We start from the raw sequence: 22,233 nt of genomic DNA, 5'->3' as shown, positions 1-22,233 counted from the left end.
ATGGGAAGACTTATATGAATGGATGATGCAAAGTGTAGTAAGAAGAACCAGAAAATAATATACACGATGACTACGACGATGGAAATGGAAAAAAAAAAAAAAACTAAAACCTAAAACTGAATGCTATGTAATTAAAATAATTAAGCTTGACCCCAAAGAAGAGATAAGAAAATGGGCTAACCTCCTTTCTTCGCATAGGTCCTCCTATCCCTTTGGCCTCTCCTTCTGATTGATTGCCTGGTTTCTTCCAGAGCTGCCACTTTAAGGAGGAGGTCCTGGGCAGCTAGGTAGGCACAGTGGATAAATTGCCCAGTCTTTGTGAGTTCAAATCTGGCCTCAAACACTTACAAGTTGTGTGAACTGGGTAAGTCACTTGACTCTCTCTTTTTCCTCCTCTTTTTCTTTTTTCCCATTCTTAGTAACAAAAGATTCTTAGTAACAAAAGATATGTCTCTCAGTGGTGAAGGGATATATACCTGGAAATGAAGGCTACATAAAAATAAGACATCAATAAATTAAAAAAAAAAAAAAACCTTGTACAGTTCCTTAAAAGAATCTATCTGACTTTATGTATTGCTTCTTTTTTTCACCTGCCTTACAGGGAAAAAGTATCCATATCTCTTTTAAAACTAAACCTTCTTCTTGATTACATTCCCTTAAGGACCTTGCTCCTACAATTATCCCCCTTTTCTCATAAGTCTTCAACCTCTCCCTCTCTTCTGGCTTCTTTCCTCCTGACCACAATCATGCTTAAGTTTCCCTTACTCTAAAAAAAACCCCATAATCTTTCCTTGATTCTGGCACTTAATCCAGTAATGGTCACATTTCTCCTCTTCACAGCTAAATGTCTTTACAAAGTGGTCTATAACATGATTCTATTTCCCCATCAGCCACTCTCCTCAACCCCTTGGGCTCTGGTTTCTATCCATGCCACTTTCCTGAAAGTGCCCTTGGTAGCATCACTGATGGTGTCACTGATTATTTCCTACTCACCATATATTTTTTTCTGAGTCCTTACTCCCCTTGACCTCATTCTCTAGAGAACTTAAGAACTCTTGACCACTTGCCTTTAATGTTTTCTCCTCTGGTTTCAGAGACATCATAATCTCCTGCTTCTCTTCTACCTCTTTCTCATTACTCATTTTCCTCCTTCTTTAGCTCCTCATTCTCTTCCCAATCTCTTAAGGTGAGTGTTCTTCAAGATTCTATTTTTGGCCCTCTTGTCTTCTTTCTTTACACTCAGCTCTGGCAATGTCATTCATTCCCATCATTTCCTCTATCACTTCTAGTCAGATAACTCCCAACTCTGTATCCCAAACTCTGGTCTTGTTCCCAAGCTCTAGACAACACCAACTACCTACAGGCCAACTCTACTTGAATGTCCCACCTATGTCTCAAGTTTATGTCCAACACTGAGCATATCTTTCCCCCTAAAGCTACTCTTCCATATTAATTCATAATCTGTGTTAGGGTCATCATCATTGACTCAGTCTATCACTTAAGAAACTTGGTATTTTCTAAGTCTTTCTTCTCTCTCACCTCTCATAGTCACCAAATTCTATGAATTCTATCTCCACAGTACCTTTTCATATAGAATCAGATGGAATTAAATGGAATCTCAGAGGCTGTTTATTCCAACTTGTACCTTTACAAGAATTTCTTCTACAACACCCTGCAACAAGTGGTCATTCAGCTTTTGCCTGAACACCAGAAGAGGTTGTCTATTCTATTTTTTTCTGTTTTTTCTGACATTGAGCTGAAATCTGCCCATTTCTACCCGTTGTCCTTAGTTCTGTCCTCTGTGGCCAAGTGGAATATATTTATGCCCTCTTTCACATGACAGCCCTAAAGATATTTGAAGACAACTATCCTATTTTTATTAAGTCTTATTTTTTTGTGGGCCAAAGCTAACAGATCTTTCAATTCATTCTGTATGGCATTTCTATGGTGCCCTTTTATTATCTTGCCATTCTACTTGGGCACTCTCCGGCTTGGCAATGTTCTTCCTAAAATGAACTCCAGATGTGGTGGGACCAGGCCAGTATATCAGCTCCTTATACAGGCCTTCACTGCTTACTGCCTGGACATAATACTTGTCTTCAAGGAGTTTTCAGTCTAGTAGCAAGATAAGATATGCATACAAATAACCTGGATTATTCACATGAGAAAGGTCTGTTTGTGATGACCAGTCAAGTTAACAAGTACTTATTAAGCACTTACTGTATGCCAGATGCTGTGACTAAAAAGAGTTTATTAAACATTTACTGAAAAGTAGGGAGTATAAAAACAAAGTATAGTAACACAAGTTAGATGATGGTGAGTATATATAAGCCAAATAGAAGGGTGAGAGGTTGAGGAGGGTTGGATTGTTTTTCAGCTGGGAGAGATCAGGGTCAACTATTTAGAACAAGCAGTTATTTAGAGACTAACATCTCTGAGGTAGAGCTTTCTTTTTTTCTTTCTTTTTTTTTTTGAGGGGGGGGAGGGCAGGGCAATTGGGGTTAAGTGACTTGCCCAAGGTCACACAGCTAGTAAGTGTGTCAAGTGTCTGAGACCAGATTTGAATTCAGGTCCTCCTGACTCCAGGGCTGGTGCTGTATTCAATGTGCCACCTAGCTGCTTCTCTGAGGTAGATCTTAAAGAGGATTTTATGAGAGTGACATTTAGAGTAAGATGTGAGGGGATATAGCCTGTTCAAATTTCAGGAAAAGGCGAAATGAGATTGGGGAACAGCTAACAGTTCATTCTGATTGCAGTGTAGAGTGTATGAAGGGAGCCAGCAAGTAAAGAAACACTTATGCCCCTACTGAGTGCCAGGCTTTGTGCTAAGAGCTGCGTTCATAGGCATTAAGGCTGGAAAATAAGGTTGGGGCTGGATGGTAGAGGCATCTGGATGCCAGGGCAAAGAGTCTGCATTTTATTCTGTGGGCAATGGGGAACTATATTGTAGGTGCCTAAAACAAAAGTCCTGAATGGATGACTCCAGGATAGACATTTTCCATGGCTGTGTAATCAAGACATCAACTGGTAGGTGGCATAATGGATGCAACTCAGGGTCTGAGTCAGGAAGACCCAAGTTCAAATCCAACCTCAGAGACCTACTCTCTGTGTGACTCTGGGCAAGTCATTTAACCTGTTTGCCTCAGTTTCCTCAACTGCAAAACAGGGTTAATAATAGCTCCTAGCCCCCAGGGTTCATGTGAGGATCAAATATTTGTAAAGATAATATGTGTAAAATGCTTAGCATAGCTCTTGGCATGTAGTAAGCACTACGTAAATGCTTGCTATGGTCACCCTCCACCTCTTTCTCCTCATCATTATCCATTAACAACAAATCTCATGCTAAAAGAGTACAATCTTCCCTAGAACTTCTTTTAATGGGATTCTTAGAAAAGGGCTAGCCAGTATAACACATTTTTCTTTTGAATGAAATCCAAGAATTTACTTTAAAAAAAAATCTGATAAGGAAAGTAAACATTTTCCTTCCCAGGGCAATCCTGAGCCTTAGCAAAGAGAGCCAATACACAAACAGATCTTTCTCATGTGAATAATCCAAGTTATTTTTAGCTTTGTAGAAATAGGTGAGAGAGACCAAAGTTGGAATCAAGGCACCCACTCATTCCTTGAGGGGAGTCACCTTAAAATTACCACAAATTCCCTAACTGTCACTGACTCAAAACTCCTTGAGATGGTCTCAATTTAGTGGTATATTTGTTCTATTCTTCAGCAATCATCAGTTGGTTCCATATTCATAATTGTAGCCAGCCATCACTAACTCCAGAGCACTTCTAATCTTTCATGTCATCGTTAAAAATGGACAACCTGTCCCTTAGGCTACAGTGTTCACGTTCTCCAGGCAGGTTGAAGCCAGTGCATGTATTAATCTCCAGCCATGTGCAGGATGAGTAATTAATAACAATCAAGTTTGTTTCACTAGAGTTTGCTGCTCAAAAGCTAATGGTCTTTCAATTCTCCCAAATGGCTCCATATCCCAATGTGCTTGAATACGAAATATAGCGCAGATGGTACAGCTGCCTTCTGGGCTATTTCTCTTAATATTCCAAAGTTCTGAGCTGTAGGAAAAGTGTCAGAAACTAAGTGAGTGACCTGTGTCTCTTATAAGCTAATGCCCTGAGGCATCATCTATACTGTTACCGTATGTCCTTTGGTTTTGAAGACGATCAATGGCATCATAGCATGATGTCTTGACCTGTATGTGAATTAGATTTAAGTGAGGCAGAGTTGCACCCTCACTCTCACTTCCAGAGTCACTGAAGTCCGGTGGCAGGACAAAAGTCAAGACGGCTGGCAATGGCCTGGGATGCAGTGGATGACCTTGGTGTCTTTGATGCCTGACCAACCTCTAATTGCCCCACAGTGCTTACTCATGGCCCTTGGAACAAACTGCTTGGGGAGCATCATCTATGCAACCCACTTATCACGGAGGGGTTAAAAGCTCCTCCTAAAATCTCTGAGACTATAGCATCTGCAGCTGTCTTCTAGATAGCTGGAGCAAAATGTATAGAGAGGATAGAGGGATTTACGAAACTTCCTAGATGATACCACCTGGACCCAATTAGGTTTTGGAGTAATAAGTTACCAAACTAGCAAGCGTGTTGTGGTGTACCCCACATCCTGAGTGTTCTATAGTATTCCCTTCCTGCTACCCTTAGTGGAAATAAAAACCAATATCATTTAGTTTCTTCTGTATCAAGACTTGATTTTTGTTAGCACAAGACACCAATGATGGAGAGCAAAGATGGGTCTTTTGTTTAGATAGATAGAATAGGGGCTGGCTGTGTGGTTTTATTGGCATAAGAAACATGTGAGAAAGCTCCCGCTACTAATGCAGGTCTGCACCTTCTCTACAATTTATAGTTGTAGAGGGTTTTTGTTGTTGTCCAGTTGTGTCTGACTCTTTGTCACCCCATGGACCATAGCATGCCAGGCCCTTCAGAGCACTAAAAAGTCAAGTGACGTATCCAGAGTCCCATAGTCTGATACGAACCGGACTGCCTCTCTTCAAGGCTAGCTTTCTATCCACTATGCTGTATAGTTAAATAGATATGTAAGAATTGACTTACTCAACTAGCCTCACTCCACTTAAAATGATAAGATGCTCAATCATTCTCACTCATAGGCCTTAGACATAAAAATAATAATGATGGTGCATTTATAGAGTAATTTTAGGTTTTATCGGTTTTTTCATTTGATCCTCAAAACAGTCCTGGGAGTTAGGTGCTAGTATTATCCTCACTTTACCATTGGGGGAACAACTGAGTCACAGAGAAATTAAATAAGGCTGGATTTGAACTCAGATCTTCCTGACTCCAGGTCCGCTACTCTCTCCTCACTCTCCAGGGTTCTACTTAGCAGCCTAAGTATGATGTCTTTAAAAGCTATCTAATGAAGTGAAATGACATCAGTCAGGAAATGTGTTCCAATTAGCTGAGACATTTCATCAGACCCTCTGAATCTTGTATAAAAGAAGTAACTGAAATCGTTGGGGATGAGGGGAGGCAGTGGTTTGAGCAGTAGCAAGCAGAAGAAAGCTTTCAGCACACCCCTGAGTGAGAAACCCTGGGTGGGTGGGGGGAGATGGAGAGACCTTGGCTTCATCTTTGTCCAGGTATCTTCGCTCTCCATCCCTAGACCCATGCCTTTGGCCAGAAAAGGACGTTGTCAGTTTTGAAGAGTCTGGAGGAGTTTGGATTTCCCATCTTTCAAATGGCGTCCCAGTGGTAGACCCAGATCTGCTGATGGCAGCATCCACATTGGAATCCAAGGACAGACTGGGTGCAAATTCACCAGACTTAAGGAAAATTCCTTGAGCAATACAACTAGGAAGGGAAAGGCTATCTAAGCCTGAACCCACTGTTCCTTGGCCTCTGTAGAAGAGTGCCTCTCAGACTTTTAAGGGGATTTTTTTACACCAATTAGTCTTACTGTTCCGCCTGAGTAAATGCCCCTTTCTCAAAGTTCCTTAAGGCTGACTAGCTAAATTCATTCTCAACTGATAATCTCAGGATGGAGGCTCATCTGCTGGAGCTCAAACCAATGACATTAGAGGATCACCCTCAACCCCCAGAGTTCTTTAGGTATCCCCCTAAAACTCTAAGGGGAAGATGTAGCCAAGGTTGGAGGACTTGAGTCATAAATTGGAGTAGGAGTTGGGATAAGGATCCTTTGAGCAAAATGAATGACAGAAAGGAAGGAGGGAAAGAAGAAAAGAAAGAAGAAAGAAAAGGAGGAAGGAAGAAAGAAAGAAAAAGGAAGGAAGAAAAATAAAGGAAGGAAAAAAAGAAAGAAAATAAATGCTTCTAATGACAAAGGATGAATCCCAGTGACATACTTCGTTTGTGATCAGAGTAGAAATAGTACAGATTACATAGGGATGAATTAATTAATTTTAAAAGCTTGTATAAAGCGCTTACTGTGTGCCAGGCACTTTCCTAAACACTGAATAAATACTAACACATATTTAAAAAGAGGTAGCTCCTATCTTCAAGGAGATTACATTCCAATAGGGAAGGACAAGTATAGGGTAGTGGTGACAAGGGAGAGATGTTTTTTTTTTTTCTGGGGAGGTGACAAGGGTGTCATAGGAGTGGCAGGAAAGTTGATTGCTGGATGGGAAGCTAAAGCATGGTTGTCTATGTAGGGCTAGACACAGATATAATGGTCTAGGTTTACACACAGTCCACACATTTAGTTTACAGTCAACTTGGTTGGGCCCTATGGGTGGAAGTTTCAAAAAGAAAGGTCATAAACATTTATATATCACCTGTTATATGCCAGGCTTTTAAAAACATTATCTTATTTGATCCTCACTACAACCCTGAGAGTTTGGTTTTGTTATTATCATCATTTTACAGTTGAGGAAACTGAGGCAGACACAAGTTCTGTCTCCACCCAAGAGGCTTGCTCAGGGTCAAACAGCCAGCTAGTGTCTGAGGCTCTATTTGAAACAAGATCTTCCTGATTCCGAGCCCAGCACTCGATCTACTATCACCTGGCCTCCTTCAAAAATGAGTGGATTACCTTTTACAGGTACTGGGGCCCGGAATTCTGAAAGAAGGACCATAGTATAGAGGTCCAGGTCTTAGGTCTAGTGGGGAGTGTGCTGTTTCAGGTGGGGAGGAGCAGGTCATCGGGGCAGGCAGATGGCTGGATTGAATCTGAAGGGACATGTTCCATGATGCAAGTTCTCCCTACTACCACCATCCTTGCTCACCAGCAGGGCATATATTCTTTCCAGCATAAAAGGACTGTGTTTTCCTTGGCATCTTTGGCAGCTAGGTGGTGGAGTGGCTAGAATGATGGCTCTGGTGTCAGGGAGACCTAGTTCAGATCCAGATTCAGACACTTACTAGCTCTGTCACTTAATTTCTGTCTGCCTCAGTTTCCTGAACAGTAAAATGGGGATAATAATAATACCTATTCCCAGGATAATTATGAGGATAAAATGAGGTAATATATACAATGCATTCAGCACAGTTCCTGGACCATCGTAGGCACTAAATAAGGTTTTATTCCCTTTCCCTTCCCCCTCTTGACCTAATTGAGGGCCACTCCTATCTGTCTCAGGATGGAGGATGATCCCCTGCCCGGTGACCCAGCCCAGGCAGCACATATCTCACTCCCAAGTAAATAGGCCTTGTGAATTCCAGGAATGCTGCCTTCCCTTATCCAGGCTTGGGCCCCCCTACAGTCTGAGAGAGGCCTGTCCCAGAAGACTATAGGCTTCCCTCCTCTCCTCCCCACCCAATCTCTGCCACAACTGATCCAGTTTTTGAGAAGACCAACTACAATTCTCTGTGTAAGCCAACAATAGGAAAAGGAATGTTGTTCCCAGGGGATTTCTCTGTTTGGAAAACTCCTGATCATCTTAGTTATCTGTAACAATTTTTAAAAAGAATTATTCTCAGCTAGCTTTCCCTCATAGTTATTAAGCTCTGGGGATACCTCTCTTGCACAACTGATGTGTATTCAGTGTCTAAGCAAAACATACTTAGTTAAGTAAATCTAATGGTTTCACTGTCCCCCAAAATCCCAACATGAATTTTAAAGTCAAATATTTAACACTAGATGATTAAAAAAAGTTTCACATTTATTGTTTTGGACTATTTGTATTATATATGACTCCTCACTGATTAGTATATATAGTTGAAAATTGACTAGGAAAGAGAAAAATAAAGAGCAGATAGAGAAGGGGAGAGAAAGAAAAAGGAAAGGAGAGAGAGAGAAAGAGGGAAGAGAGACAGAGGAAAGTTAATGGAGGAAAGAGAGAGAGGAAAGAGAAAGGGAAAGCATAAAAGTGAGAAAGAGAAAGGAGAGAGACAGAAAATGGAGAGAGAGGGAAAAGAAAAGGATAAGAGAGAGAGAGAAAGGAGAGAGGCAAAGAGAGAAAAAGGAGGGAGACAGAGACAGAGAAAGGAGAGAGAGAAAAAGAAGATGGAGAAGGCAGGGTGGGTGAGGTAGGGGTGGGAAGCAATTTGGACTAATGATGGGGGCCTTAAGATGTTGGCCTAATGATTTAATCTAGCCTTTTTTCCCCAACCAAGAACTCTGTAGGGAATAGACCTCATATAAAGTCCTGCATCATTTTAATGATTTCACTTTAAAAAATGCAGGCTTGGTAAAAGCTGTCAGTGTGAGCTGTACTTAAGGTATGTGTTTTCAGGTTGAGAAAATATTTTGCACACAGTTTTAGAAGTTTTATACGTGACAGTGCATGGAGAATTCAGCACAGTAATCGTATTGTTTTAGCTGTTGCTTTTATAATTACTCATGTGTTGTGACTGGAAAAAAACCTAATGGTGGGCCAGGTTTTCTTTTTTGTTGTTGTCGTTTTAATTTCAATTTGGGATGAATTTCCCCTTCCCCCTCCCCAACAATACCCATGCACAAATATTTTTATGAAATTTAATCTAAATGCCACTAAGCCATTGCGGTGACCCAAGTTGGGCCTTTGTTTTGGACAAACTTTAAACTAAACTAAATGTGAAATCCCCAAATAGAGTGACAGGGATGTAAAGCCACTCCATCGATCCAAAGTAAACAGAGATGGAGGAGAAAACTCCCAGTAGAGGAAAAGGGAAACATTTCTTGTTGTTAACTGACCAAACAGTTTGCAAACTAAATCAAAGTGGCAACTTACGTTACATTCCTGCTTTAATAGTCACTGGTGAAAGCTGATCCAGTGAGTGTTAAAACTTGGGAGGATCAGGTTTCTAAATGAACCATGTCAGGTATAACCAGAGCTCCTGTAGTAAGAGAGAGAGAGAGAGAGAGAGAGAGAGAGAGAGAGAGAGAGAGAGAGAGAGAGAGAGAGAGAGATCCCTTCCAGTTCTCCCACACCCCAGAGAAGGGTTTAATTCTGCACCCATTATTAGTATAAATTCAAAAGTATCATTTCTAGAAGAGTCTACGAAATCCCAGTCTAATTTAGAGCCTGGATGTAAATGATCAAAGCTCTGTGTTTATTATGGGGATTTATTATTTGATAGAATAAAGGGATGCCCAGCAAAGAATGCTTCTTTCGGTAGTCAGAGAACCCAGGATTAAAATACAAGAGCTGCTACTTATTCCCTGTGACTTTGGGCAAGTCACTTAGGTTTTCTGGGCTTCAGTTTTATCATCCGTAAAATGAGGGAGTTGGGACAAGTGACCTCTAAAGTCCTTTTCAGTTCTCAATATATGACCCATTATCCAACAATTCGGAAAACTTGGTTTCTCCTGGGTGGGGGGAGGGGGAGGAAGAGAACCTTCAAAACAACATCCTTCTCCCAAAATAAACAAACAAAACCCCAAATCACTGCACTTGACCTCTAGAATATTTGTGACCAAGGAAGTGGGATTTTCTGTGCAGTGTGTTATATCTTTCCTGGGTCATCATCACATATCCTGGGGTAGATGTGATGGGAAAAAGAACACGCCCCATGCCTGTTAGTTGACTGTGCAAAGATAGGGTGTATTTTTCAATACGGTATCAGCCTCTGTCAGTGAACATGCCCCATTACAACCTCAAGAAAAATAAAAAGATTCTTTGGTGAATTCCTGAGCCAAGTGAAAACAGGCCAAATAGACCTGAAGGGCAGACTAGGAAGAATGAGCAGGCAGCTGAGAGCTGAGGAAGGAGGAAGAAGGAACAGATGATACATAACCCAGCAGGTCAGGCCGGGAGAGGGGCATATGGAACCAACTGGAGCAAGCATTTTAAACACCGGCATCCGCAGCACTTCCACAGCCCTTGGCATGAAAGGCTCTCCAAATACGTTCGTGATTAATACCCACTGTTCCCATTTTAGTGATGGGCAAACTAAGGTCCAGAGGAAACTAAGTCTCAAGAGGTCACAGAGTGTGTCGAGGGTGAACCAGGAATAGGTAGGTCAGAGAGAGACGAGGAAACACAGACCTCAGTGATAAGGAGATAGCAGGAGGAAATTAAAACCCCGTAGTGTGGGAAAACAGCAGTCAGCCAAGAAAAAGGAACAGGAAGGAATACAGAATGAATTACAATAAGAGGAAATGAGGCACCAACAAGAGAGGAGTGTGGTCTGGTGGGTTTTTCAAAGGAATGACTGAGGAATGCAGGGTTTATTTCTGGTTTTCTCACTGCCTTCTTGTTGGATAGCTTTGGTCAATAATTTAACCCCTTGGTGCCTCCGAGGAGGGGCTCTTAGAGCTTATAAAAGGTTGTTTAATTATTGAATTTAATTAGTTTAATTTAATATTTAATTTAATGAATTATTTTTAGGAAAGCCTAGCAAGAAATGGGAGAAATATAGTATGTGAATGTAATGGAACACTATTGTGCAATAATTTGAATACGATGAATTCCGAGAAATCTGGGAAGACTTAGATGAACTGATGAATACACACGTATAAAATGACTACAAGAATGTACATGAGTCACTATAGCGAACGATGTTGGGCCCAAAGCATAATGGGCTCGTAGATTTAGAGCTGAAGCTCTAGAGATTATCCGGTACCCTCGTTTCATCGATGAGGAACCTGAGGCTCGAGTTCATCATAGGCCACACTTATGTAGTTATTTAAGGTTTGCAAAGCGTTTTACATACTTTTATCATTTGATCCTTACATCAACCCAGGGGCAGGGGAGGGGACATACCATTATTACCATGCCCAGTTTTTATAGATGGGGAAACCAAAGCTCACAGAAATTGATTGACTTTCCCAGAGTCACTCATGTCAGAGGAAGAATTTAAATCTAAGATTTCTTGACTCCATGTCTAATCCTCTAGATATTATACTGTGGTGTCTCTCCATACCTCCTTCCTCTTAGTAAAGTGGAGGACCATTTGGACAGAATGTTGGTACATGCTCATTTGAGATTAGTATCAGTTGGTTTTGCTTAAATGCTTTTTCTTTGTTACAGTGTGGGGAGGTGTGGTGAGAGAAGGGTCTATCTGCAAATAGCTGGGGAATTACAACAAAGGTCATGAGTGAGACGTTTTTAAAAAGAAAAGGAATGAGAAAAGCTGTGAAACAGTCCATGCAGAAACCTAGAGTGTACAGAAAGGGAACTAGGATGAAAGGGTGGAGGGAGCTTATGATGAAGGGTGAAACACACATACACACACACACACACACACACACACACCACACAAACCAAAACTTCCACCAGGTAAAAAAAAATGGTGTTAAGGAATAGTGCCATAAGAATCTTAAAGTGATGCAATAATTTACACACCATTGTAAAAGTTGGGCCCTTCTTACTTCCCTCAGCATTCAACAGTGGTTAACAAAGTTAAGAACTAGCTTAATTTCTCATGATGGTATTTTTCACCCATGGGGGCTGACATGGCTAGAAAAGTCTTACTGTAGGCATAGCATGAAGTTATTCTTAGACATACAACGATAAAAAATCAGTTGGCAGAAAGATAAGAGGAAGCCCAGATTGAATCATCTGAGATGAGACACTCTCCAAGGCAGAGATAAGTGGAAAAGTAAACCCTATAGAGACTCCTTAAAAAGTTGGGAGTGGGCATAGTAAAGTTGTTGCACAGAATTGGAGCAACTTTGGAAGCAAGAATCCCCCATTGTCATGAAGAGTCAAGTGAGTTAGTAAAAATGGAGAATTTTTTTTTTAAGTGAAGCCACTTTAATAAAAGGAGATAAAATTGCTCAGATAGACAAATATACACAGAGGGGTAACAGCATAAGAGAACTGGCAAAGCTGGCATGGGAAATACTGAAGGCTTCTGAGCTACAAAAATACCTACTACAAAGAGGATGAAAGAGGGGAGGTTATAAACAAAGCTTAGAGGGTATGAAAGTTAACTGAAAGTATCAAGCCGCCATTGACGGAAAGACAGCCATAGAAGGAGCCAAAACAATAAAAGATTCTTTAAATACCTCAACAGGAAGAGATAGGCCAGGGAAACGCTGACAGGCTTGAAAAATTAAACTACTTTTTTCTTTTCTGTGTTCTTTGAACTGGATCAGAAATGATTTTCTTTACATGTCAAAAGAGTGATAAATGAAGGCCTCTTAGGTATCCCCCTCCAACAAATTCAGATGATTCAAGAGAAGCCAAATTCTTCAGCTTTTGTAAAAAGGTTGAATATAGGGAATACGGCCACAATGCAGAGTTTGGCTGGATCCTTGGATGAGGGAATGGTTGAATAGTATAAATGAAAATGAAAGATGTCTAGCAAACTCTTAAGAAATGTTTCCACTGAGGAAAGAGAACAGTGCTGGCTATTATGTCACAAGAGCAAGTGTTGTGCTAACATCTATAAAATATAAAAAAGAACCAGACTAGGGAGTTCTTAACCCTTTTGTGTGTCATGGACCCTTTGGCAGTTTGGTGAAGCCCAAGTACTGTATCTCAGAATAACGTTTTGGAATGCATAGCACAAGATTTGTAGGATTACAAAGGTAATTAATGATATTGAAATACAAATATCAAAATATTTTTAAAAAAAGTTTATGGATCCTGGGTTAAGAACTCCTGAAATGGAGGAGGGCTCTGGTACATGGCATAGAGCTTCCATGGATAATTTGCAGAAAAACATGGACAAAAATTGAACAGAAGGAGCTAGTATATGAGATGAGTTGCAATCTGTACCACTGGATGGAGCACCCATATACTGGTAATTTAATGGAAATATCCCTGTATTTAGAGTCAGAGGACCTGAGTTTGAACCAAGGCTCTGGTACTTGTGACCTGTAAGACTGTGAGAGAGTAACTTTCCTTCTTTGGGTTTCGGTTTCTTTATCTGCAAAATAAGGGGGTTGAGGCTACGTGGTCTCCAGGGTCCCTTCCAGCTTGAAATCCTGTGATCCTTATGAAATCACATCTGTCAAAGTATTTAAATATGTACTCCTTCACTGGTAAATAAGCTTCTAAAAGCTTTAATATGGGTGATACCCCAAGAAGCTGAATGAGGTGATTTTAATTTGCAAAGAGTTTTATTAGATTTAAAAGCTGGAGATAGGTATTTACTATGTTGACTATACAAAAGCACCAAGCAATTTGAAACTAATTCCAAAATAAAAGTTTAACAAATGAACATTCAGATGCAATAATGATTGCTAGCACTTACATAGTGCTTCAAGGTTCGGGAAGCACTTTATGAATATTATCCTGTTTTTATCCTCATAGCGCCTGGGAAGTAGCCGCTATTATATCCTAATTTTACAGATGAAGAAACTAAGGCAAGCAGAGGTTCGGTGATTTGCCCAGGATCACAACTCGTCAGGGTTTGAGGTTTAATTTGCACTCAAGTCTTCCTGACTTCAGCTACAGAGCTCTATGTGCAAACTGTGCCACCTAAGAACTGTGACTTCATTGATAAGAGTTATTTCATAGATTTAGAGCTGAAAGGGACCTTTGAAGTCTTCTAGTCTAATTCACTCATTTCAAAGATGAGAAAATCAAGTTCCAGAGTGATTGTGACCTGCCCAGGGTGACAGAGGTAGAGGTGGGAGGGCCAGGATGAAAACCTAATTCCTCCAAAGCCAGTGCTCTTTCCATCGGACTACACTGCCTCTCCAGTGATACAAATGGTGAGCCATCTATGCCTGCCTGTTGCTCTTGTCCGTGTCCTTTATTAAGTTAACATGTGGGCTTTACCCAGTAAGCTGCAGTTCTCCCTTTAATTCTCTTGACATCAAGAGGATAGCAAAGGAACACCCACTCATATCTTTCTCGTGTTACATGACTGGCTCATGTGTTCATACATTTCCTTCGTATACATAGATTTCTTTGACGACCTGCTTCAGGCTGCTTCTACAATGCAATGCCTTGTTTAATCCTCTGATCTTGCTCATAGCAAGATTGTTGAGGTAGATATAATTCTCTTTCTCTAGTAGTATATCCATCCGGTAGTCACTGGGTGGGTTTCACAACCGATGGCCATCATCCTGCTAGTTTTTAAATTCCCTTATGATATGGGTTTGCATTAAGTACTTAGAGAATTTCAAAATGGAAGGAATCTTAGAGATCATTTAATCCAACTCAGTCATTTTACAGATAAAGAAAATAACATACAGAAAGGGAAATGACTTATATTGGTTTGCACAGGGGTGTAAATAGGTATTTGGAGCAAGATCCATAGGTCTGATTCTTGCCCCCTTATATCCTAAAGCAGATGACATCAGTGTGGACCCTCTGAAGAGTCCATATTACAGAAGGATAGAGCGATTACACAGAGATCCAAATATGCCAGAGAAGAAAGCAATTCTGTCGCTGTTCTCATCCTACAGAACAGTATTAGTAGCAATATTTATCACTTACAAAGCATGCTAAGTTCTGCAAAGTGCTTTCTATGTACTGTCTCATTTGATCCTCACAAGAATACTTTGGGGTAGATGCTACCATAATCCCCATTTTCAGATGAGGAGACAGTAATTAGTGGCTTAAGGACTGGCTTGACCATGCATATAGCGGTAGTAGTATGAAGAAGCCAGTAGGGGACAAGCTTCATCAGATCTGCTAGGACAGGGGTGGGGAACTTGCAGCCTTGGATTCAGTCAGAGGGCCGCACTTGAGGACCTAGAGGGCCACATGTGGCCTTGAGGCAGCAGGTTCCCCACCCTTGTGTTGACAGCATGCTGATTAGAAGAGAGGCATTGCTTTGCTGATTGGTTGAAGAAAATGCTGAATGGTTCATCCATCCATTCATTCATGGGAAGTTCATTGGAATCGAACTGAACTTTGATGCTGTTTGAACTTAATTGTTCTCTGTTGAAAATGAAGACGGTCTGTATCTCACATCCATTTAGGAAAGAGGCTTAGTACAGTTCCTGGTACAGAGCTGGGGCTCCATAAGTACTTGCTGACTTGGGACTTATTCTTCAATGTTCTAATTCCAGATGAAGTAGTTAGGCTTAAAGAGTGGTGGCAATTTTATTCTTCCCACCTGCATGCTATAATACTCTATAATAATTAGTTTTATGATTTTTCCACAACCTATTACTTTAATTACTTTAATTAAATTATTCACTTAAGTTGTTTGCGTGCACTTTAAAAATAGTCTGTCAGTAAACATTAGACTTAAACTACCTCCTTGTAGAAAGTTGGGCAATTTTTACTACCCAGGCCATAGGGTGGCTTCTTTGATCTGTTGGTATCATGGACTGGCTTATTATTGGCGGGGGTGGGTCCTAGGGAGGAAGAGATTCACAGGATTTAAAGCTAGAAGGGACATTAAAGATATTTCATCTCAGTGGGGTCAAACTCAAAGAGAAATGGATCCCCGACTGCTGCATATTGATTTAGAAAACCACAGTTTCACAGTATCTGTTGTGTTTTTATCTGGTTAAACATTTCTTAATTATAGTTTAATCTGGGTCAGGTGGGTACATTTGGGAGTTCTGTAGCTGGTGAGTCTGCTGCCTCTGCTCTAGCTCACCCCTAGCCTAACTTTTTCTAGACAAGGAAAATGAGGCCCCAGAGAGTTCAGTGACTTCTCCAAGATCACAGGGGAGGTCGGACTCAAGTCCAGGTCTCCTGGTTACAAATCTAGCACTTCTTTCATTGGAGTGCCCCGCCACCAACTTAGTCATGTTCTTGCCTTGTTTAGGTCCACATGCTGTATTTTAAACTGGAATTATTAATTGTACCCCATGCAAAACCCAACAATGTTTCACTCTTCTGCTGCTGTTGCCCTCCTCCAAAAATAATGATTAAATAGTTAATATGGTTCCTTGCAGGGCAGCTAGGAGGCGCTATAGTGCATAGAGCACCAGAAAGTCAGGAAGAACTGAGGAAGCCTGAGTTCAAATCCAGCCTCTGATACTTCATAGCTGCGTGACCCTGGGCAAGTCCCTTAACCTTGTTTGCCTCAGTTTCCTCATCTGTAAAATGAGCTGGAGAAGGAAATGGCAAACCACTCCAGTATCTTGGCCAAGAAAACCCCAAGAGTCAGACAGGACTGAAAGGACTGAACATATACTGTTAGTTCATGTCGTTCCTCTCATTGGCAGTGAAGTTTCGAGCTTTGGAACATAACAAAGCAACCTAGACTGCATGGAGACTGAAACCAGTGACCTTGCATTATTAGCACTACACATTAGTCCGTGCAGTCATCAAGATACTATTTCTTTAGCTCTTTTGTTTGCCTTTATGACACAATTGCCTGTTTCTGAAGCTTCCAAAAACAATAATTTGGCTCCATCTGGCGGCGAGTGAAGGAACTGAGTGGATAACTCCCCCCTGCCCCATAGGATTTTGAACAACCCATTCTTACTATGCTACAAATTAATAATAATAATAATAACTCAAATTTTTCAAGTGTTTTCAGATTTCAAAGAATACATTCCCCACAAACCATCCTGTGAGATAGTGAATGCGAGGGTCATTATCTCCACTTTGCCGAGAAGTGAACTGATTGAATCCAAACATTGTCTAAATTCTAAAAGCACCTCTAAATTCGGTGGCCTTCCCATCCTGCCACACTGCTTTTGGTGGCATATCCCACATATATTGGGTAATGACACTGAATTTTTCTGAATGATCCTGGGTCTCATTTTGGAGGCTTTGCAGTGCCCTGGGTCTTGATGTAATCTGCAAACAGGATTATCTGGGGTATTTCGCCATCCTCGTCAATTTGGACTCTTGGCTGGACATGCTCTTGGATGGTGGTGAGCACTTCTGGCAGGGATATGCCTCCCTGTTTTACGCTCTGCTTGATAATCAGAGGCTTGCCAAACTAAGTTATCTTTTTTACTTCTTTTGAGTTACCTGGAATTACTTTTGACATACACTCGAGAAACAGTTTGTTGGAGAACCTTTAAGATATCGTTATTCTTCTTGTAACAAGGTCCTTTTCAGCAGTTTTTTTTTCTGAAAAGAACAGAAAAATGATTTTTGTGTAAAGGAAAAGATTCAAATCAAAGGTTAAAAGATATTAGTTGTTGCTGTTGTTATAGAAGAAAATTTTGATGCCTAGAGAGAGAGGGAGTAAAGAACATTGTCTTTAATAGTTTTTATAGTGAGTTTTTCATATTTTTACGAAGAAATGTAGGTTCCGGATGAGGTTTGAGCAGTTTTGGACAGAAAATGAACTGTGGTTCAAATCACCTTGTGGATAGTATAGAATAATTACTTGTATGTAAACAGTATAGTCTTTTAAAAGGGGGAGAGGGAGGACTTTTATTTATCAAAAACTGGAAAAATGCAAATATGAAGAAACAATTGCAAAGACACAAAATTAGTTGGAGGACCGTCTTGGGAACTTTTGCCTCTCAGCTTATTTGCATAAAACTGTTTTATGACTGAAGAGGGTCAAGCTAAAATAAAACAAGGTATCATGTAATAAAATGGAAACTGAGGTATGATTTTTAAGTCTGTCCATTTCAAAGGGGAAATTTGGTGACTTGTTACCTTTAAATGAAAGTGAATTGCTGAGATCCAAGAGGCAGTGATCTAAGCCGTTGAATGTTATGGGGCTATAGGAAGCATAGCATACCAGCTCAGTCTCAGGATGACAAGGGAAAAGCTGGCAAGGAATAAAAGATAGTCAGAAAAATAATTTGATGGACCATTTTGCAGAGACCAACAATAACAGCAGTGAACAGAAGGCTTTGGCTGTGTGGTTCTTTATTGGCTGAATGGAGCTCTTTCTTTTCAGCACTGGCCAAAGCTTGAGTGAGGTGAATCTTTTCAGATGTGTATGTTGTCCTCTTTTCTCCCCTCTGATCTGAGAGAGAAAAGCAGAAAGGGAAAAGACAGGTAGTGCTGATGCTTTGTCATACAAGAACTGGCTGGGCTGATTTGCCTAGAGAATTAACCCTAGCTATTTGCTCCGCACTCTGCTCTGATTGGATGATGAAGCATCGTGGTGAGTGAATAAATCCCCTGGATTGGGAGGGAATTGAGGGGATTAGGACAACGAGTGATTAACTGTGAGGTGACAGTGTGTGAGATTGTAGGAAGGTAGGGCCATGAGCTCCAAACATCCATTTTAGGAGATATTTCAGTTCAACCACTCATTTCTTACCTGGTTGCATTGTTACTTGTTCAGTTGTGTCCAACTCTTCGTGATTCCATGAACCATGCTGACTATGGGGTTTTTTTTTGTTTTTGTTTTTTTGGAAAAGATGCTGGAGTGCTTTGCCATTTTCTTCCTTAGTGGATTAAGCAAATTTAGGGTAAGTGACTTGCCGAGGGTCATACAGCTAGCTGCATTTGAACTCAGGTCTTTCTAACTCCAAGGCAGCACTCAAACCACTCACCTGCCTAGCCATTATAGTGCTTAGCCGCAATACCTTAGGACTAATCCACCATTGGATACCTTTGCCTGCACCCTCCATCCCCTGCTTTTCAGCTTCCTTTTGTTTTGTTTTCCTCTATTAGATTATAAGCTTCTTGAGGGCAAGGGCTATCTTTTCCTATTTGTATCCCAGTACTTAGAACAGTGCCTAGCACACAGTAGACACTTAATAAATGTTTACTGACTATGTCTATGCCATAGTCACATGACAGTATAATGAATCAAATGGCTTGACTGTACAGAAATGAGTGTGCGCGTATGCGTGTGTGCGCGTGTGCGTGTGTGTTAATGATTTCATAGATGTGGGGAACGCCTAATGATGAATATCACCAACTGCTTAATGACTTTTGTATCCCAGGCTCCAGCCTGGTCATTTGCATAAGACTTTCCTGATTGGTTATGAGAATAATTACTTGATGCTACACCTGCATGAAGGGCCCAGAGGTAAGAAAGGTTGGAAGAGGAGAGACCTTCCTGAAGGCCTTCTTGCTTCAAGAGAGGTTGAAGCAGGAAGGAAAAAGTTGTCTCCTTTTTCAAGCTCTTGGGTCAGTTCTGCCCTTCACACATGCACAAAGCATCATACTTTCCACCACTGAAGAGAGATTTATGCAAACACACCAGGCTTGAACGTTAGGTTACCACAATAGCCCTAGAGAGTTATCTGAGGAACTGAGAGATTAGAAATAACTGCTATGGAATATTATCTGTGAGAACCTGTCCATTCCCTTTTCACATCTTTAAGGATAGCCTTACTTAGTCTTATGAGGATTTTGTAGAAATGGAAAAGCAGTTATAGGGATAAATAATTAATGAAATTCTTCTTGGTGCTCATGTTCATCACCTCCCAATTGTTTTTTCATAAATCAAATGTTCATGATATGTGTAGATAGGAGGTTTCTTTGTAGTCTATAAGCCTTTGGCTATTGGCATTCTCATTGTTTACTCCTAAACCATGTATTCCAACATATCTTTCGCCATTATCCCCTATGCCCATTTTTAATTTTAATTTTTAATTTTTTAATTTATTTAACATATTTAGTTTTCAGCATTGATTTTCACAATAGTTTGAATTACAAATTTTCTCCCCATTTCTACCCTCCCACCCACTCCAAGATGGCGTATATTCTGGTTGCCCTGTTCCCCAGTCAGCGCTCCCCTCTGTCACCCCACTCCCCTCCTATCCCCTTTTCCCTTCCTTTCTTGTAGGGCAAGATAAATTTCTCCACCCCATTGTCTGTGTATCTTATTTTCTAGTTGCATGCAAAAACATTTTTTTGTTGTTTTTGAACATCTGTTTTTAAAACTTTGAGTTCCAAATTCTCTCCCCTCTTCCCTTCCCACCCACCCTCCCTAAGAAGTCAAGCAATTCAACATAGGCCACATGTGTATCATTATGTATAACCCTTCCACAATACTCATGTTGTGAAAGGCTAACTACATTTTGCTCCTTCCCAACCCATCCCCCTTTACTGAATTTTCTCCCTTGACCCTGTCCCCTTTCCAAAGTGTTTGTTTCGATTACCTCCACCCCCATCTGCCCTCCCCTCCATCATCCCCCCCCCATTTATTTTTATCTTCTTCCCTCTTCTTTCCTGTTGGGTAAGATTCCCAATTGGGTATGTATGGTATTCCCTCCTTAGGCCAGATCTGATGTGAGCAATGTTCACTCATTCCCCCCTCATCCGCCCTCTCCCCTCCTCCCACAGAACTGCTTGCTCTTGCCTCCTTTATGCGAGATAATCCACCCCATTCTATCTCTCCTTATCTCCCTCTCTCAGTATGTTCCTCTCTCATCCCTTAATTTGATTTTATTTCTTCCCTTCATCTTCAACTCACCCTGTGTCCTCTCTCTCTCTCTCTCTCTGTATATATATATATATATACACACATACTTATGTATATATATATATATATACACATACATATGTATATATATATACACACACACACAGAGATATATACATACATACACATTCACCCATATATATACATAAACATATATGTATGCATATTCCCTTCAGCTACCCTAATACTGAGGTCTCATGAATCATACTCGTCATCTTTCCATGTAGGAATGTCAACAAAACAGTTCACCTTTAGTAAGTTCCTTGCAATTTCTTTTTCTTGTTCTTTTTCTTGATTACCTTTTCATGCTTCTCTTGATTCTTGTGTTTGAAAGTCAAATTTTCTATTCAGTTCTGGTCTTTTCACTGAGAAAGCTTGAAAGTCCCCTCTATTTTATTGAAAATCCATATTTTGCCTTGGAGCATGATACTCAGTTTTGCTGGGTAGGTGATTCTAGGTTTTGATCCTAGCTCCATTGACCTCCGGAATATCATATTCCAAGCCCTTCTATCTCTTAATGTAGAGGCTGCCAGATCTTGGGTTATTCTGATTGGGTTTCCACAATACTCAAATTGTTTCTTTCTGGCTGCTTGCAGTATTTTCTCCTTGATCTGGGAGCTCTGGAATTTGGTGACAATATTCCTAGGAGATTTCTTTTTGGGATCTATTTGAGGAGGTGATCGATGGATTCTTTCAATTTCTATTTTGCCCTGTGGCTCTAGAATATCAGGGCAGTTCTCCTTGATAATTTCTTGAAGGATGATGTCTAGGATCTTTTTTTTGATCATGGCTTTCAGGTAGTCCAATAATTTTTAAATTATCTCTCCTGGATCTATTTTCCAGGTCAGTGGTTTTTCCAAGGAGATATTTCACATTGTCTTCCATTTTTTCATTCCTTTGGTTCTGTTTTATAATATCTTGATTTCTCATAAAGTCACTAGCTTCCACTTGCTCCAATCTAATTTTTAAAGTAGTATTTTCTTCAGTGGTCTTTTGGACCTCCTTTTCCATTTGGCTAATTCTGCCTTTCAAGGCATTCTTCTCCTCATTGGCTTTTTGGAGCTCTTTTGCCATTTGAATTAGTCTGTTTTTTAAGGTGTTGTTTTCTTCAGTGTATTTTTCAGTATTTTTTTGCGTCTCCTTTAGCAAGTCATTGACTTGTTTTTCATGGTTTTCTTGCATCCTTCTCATTTCTCTTCCCAATTTTTCCTCTACTTCTCTAACTTGCTTTTCCAAATCCTTTTTGAGCTCTTCCATGGCCTGGGACCAGTTCATGTTTTTCTTGGAGGTTTCTGTTGTAGGCTCTTTGATTTTAATAATTTCTTCTGTCTGTATGTTTTGGTCTTCTTTGTCAGCAAAGAAAGAATACAAAGTCTGAGACTGAATCTCGGTGCGTTTTCGCTGCCTGGCCATATTCCCAGCCAACTAACTTGACCTTTGAGTTTTTCAGTGGGGTATGACTGCTTGTAGACTACAGAGTTCTATGTTCCACGTTTGGGGGGGAGGTGCCAGCTCTGCCACACCAGCGCTGCTCCTTCCCCAAGAACCCCCAACCCGAACTGGGCTTAGATCTTCAGCAGGCTTTGCACCCCTGCTCTGATCCGCCACTTAATTCCTCCCACCAGGTGGGCCTGGAGCCAGA

Source organism: Trichosurus vulpecula, chromosome 7 (assembly GCF_011100635.1).
Source record: "Trichosurus vulpecula isolate mTriVul1 chromosome 7, mTriVul1.pri, whole genome shotgun sequence".
NCBI lineage: Eukaryota > Metazoa > Chordata > Mammalia > Diprotodontia > Phalangeridae > Trichosurus > Trichosurus vulpecula.
The sequence above is the reverse complement of the archived record's forward strand: the minus strand, read 5'-3'. Positions refer to the sequence as shown.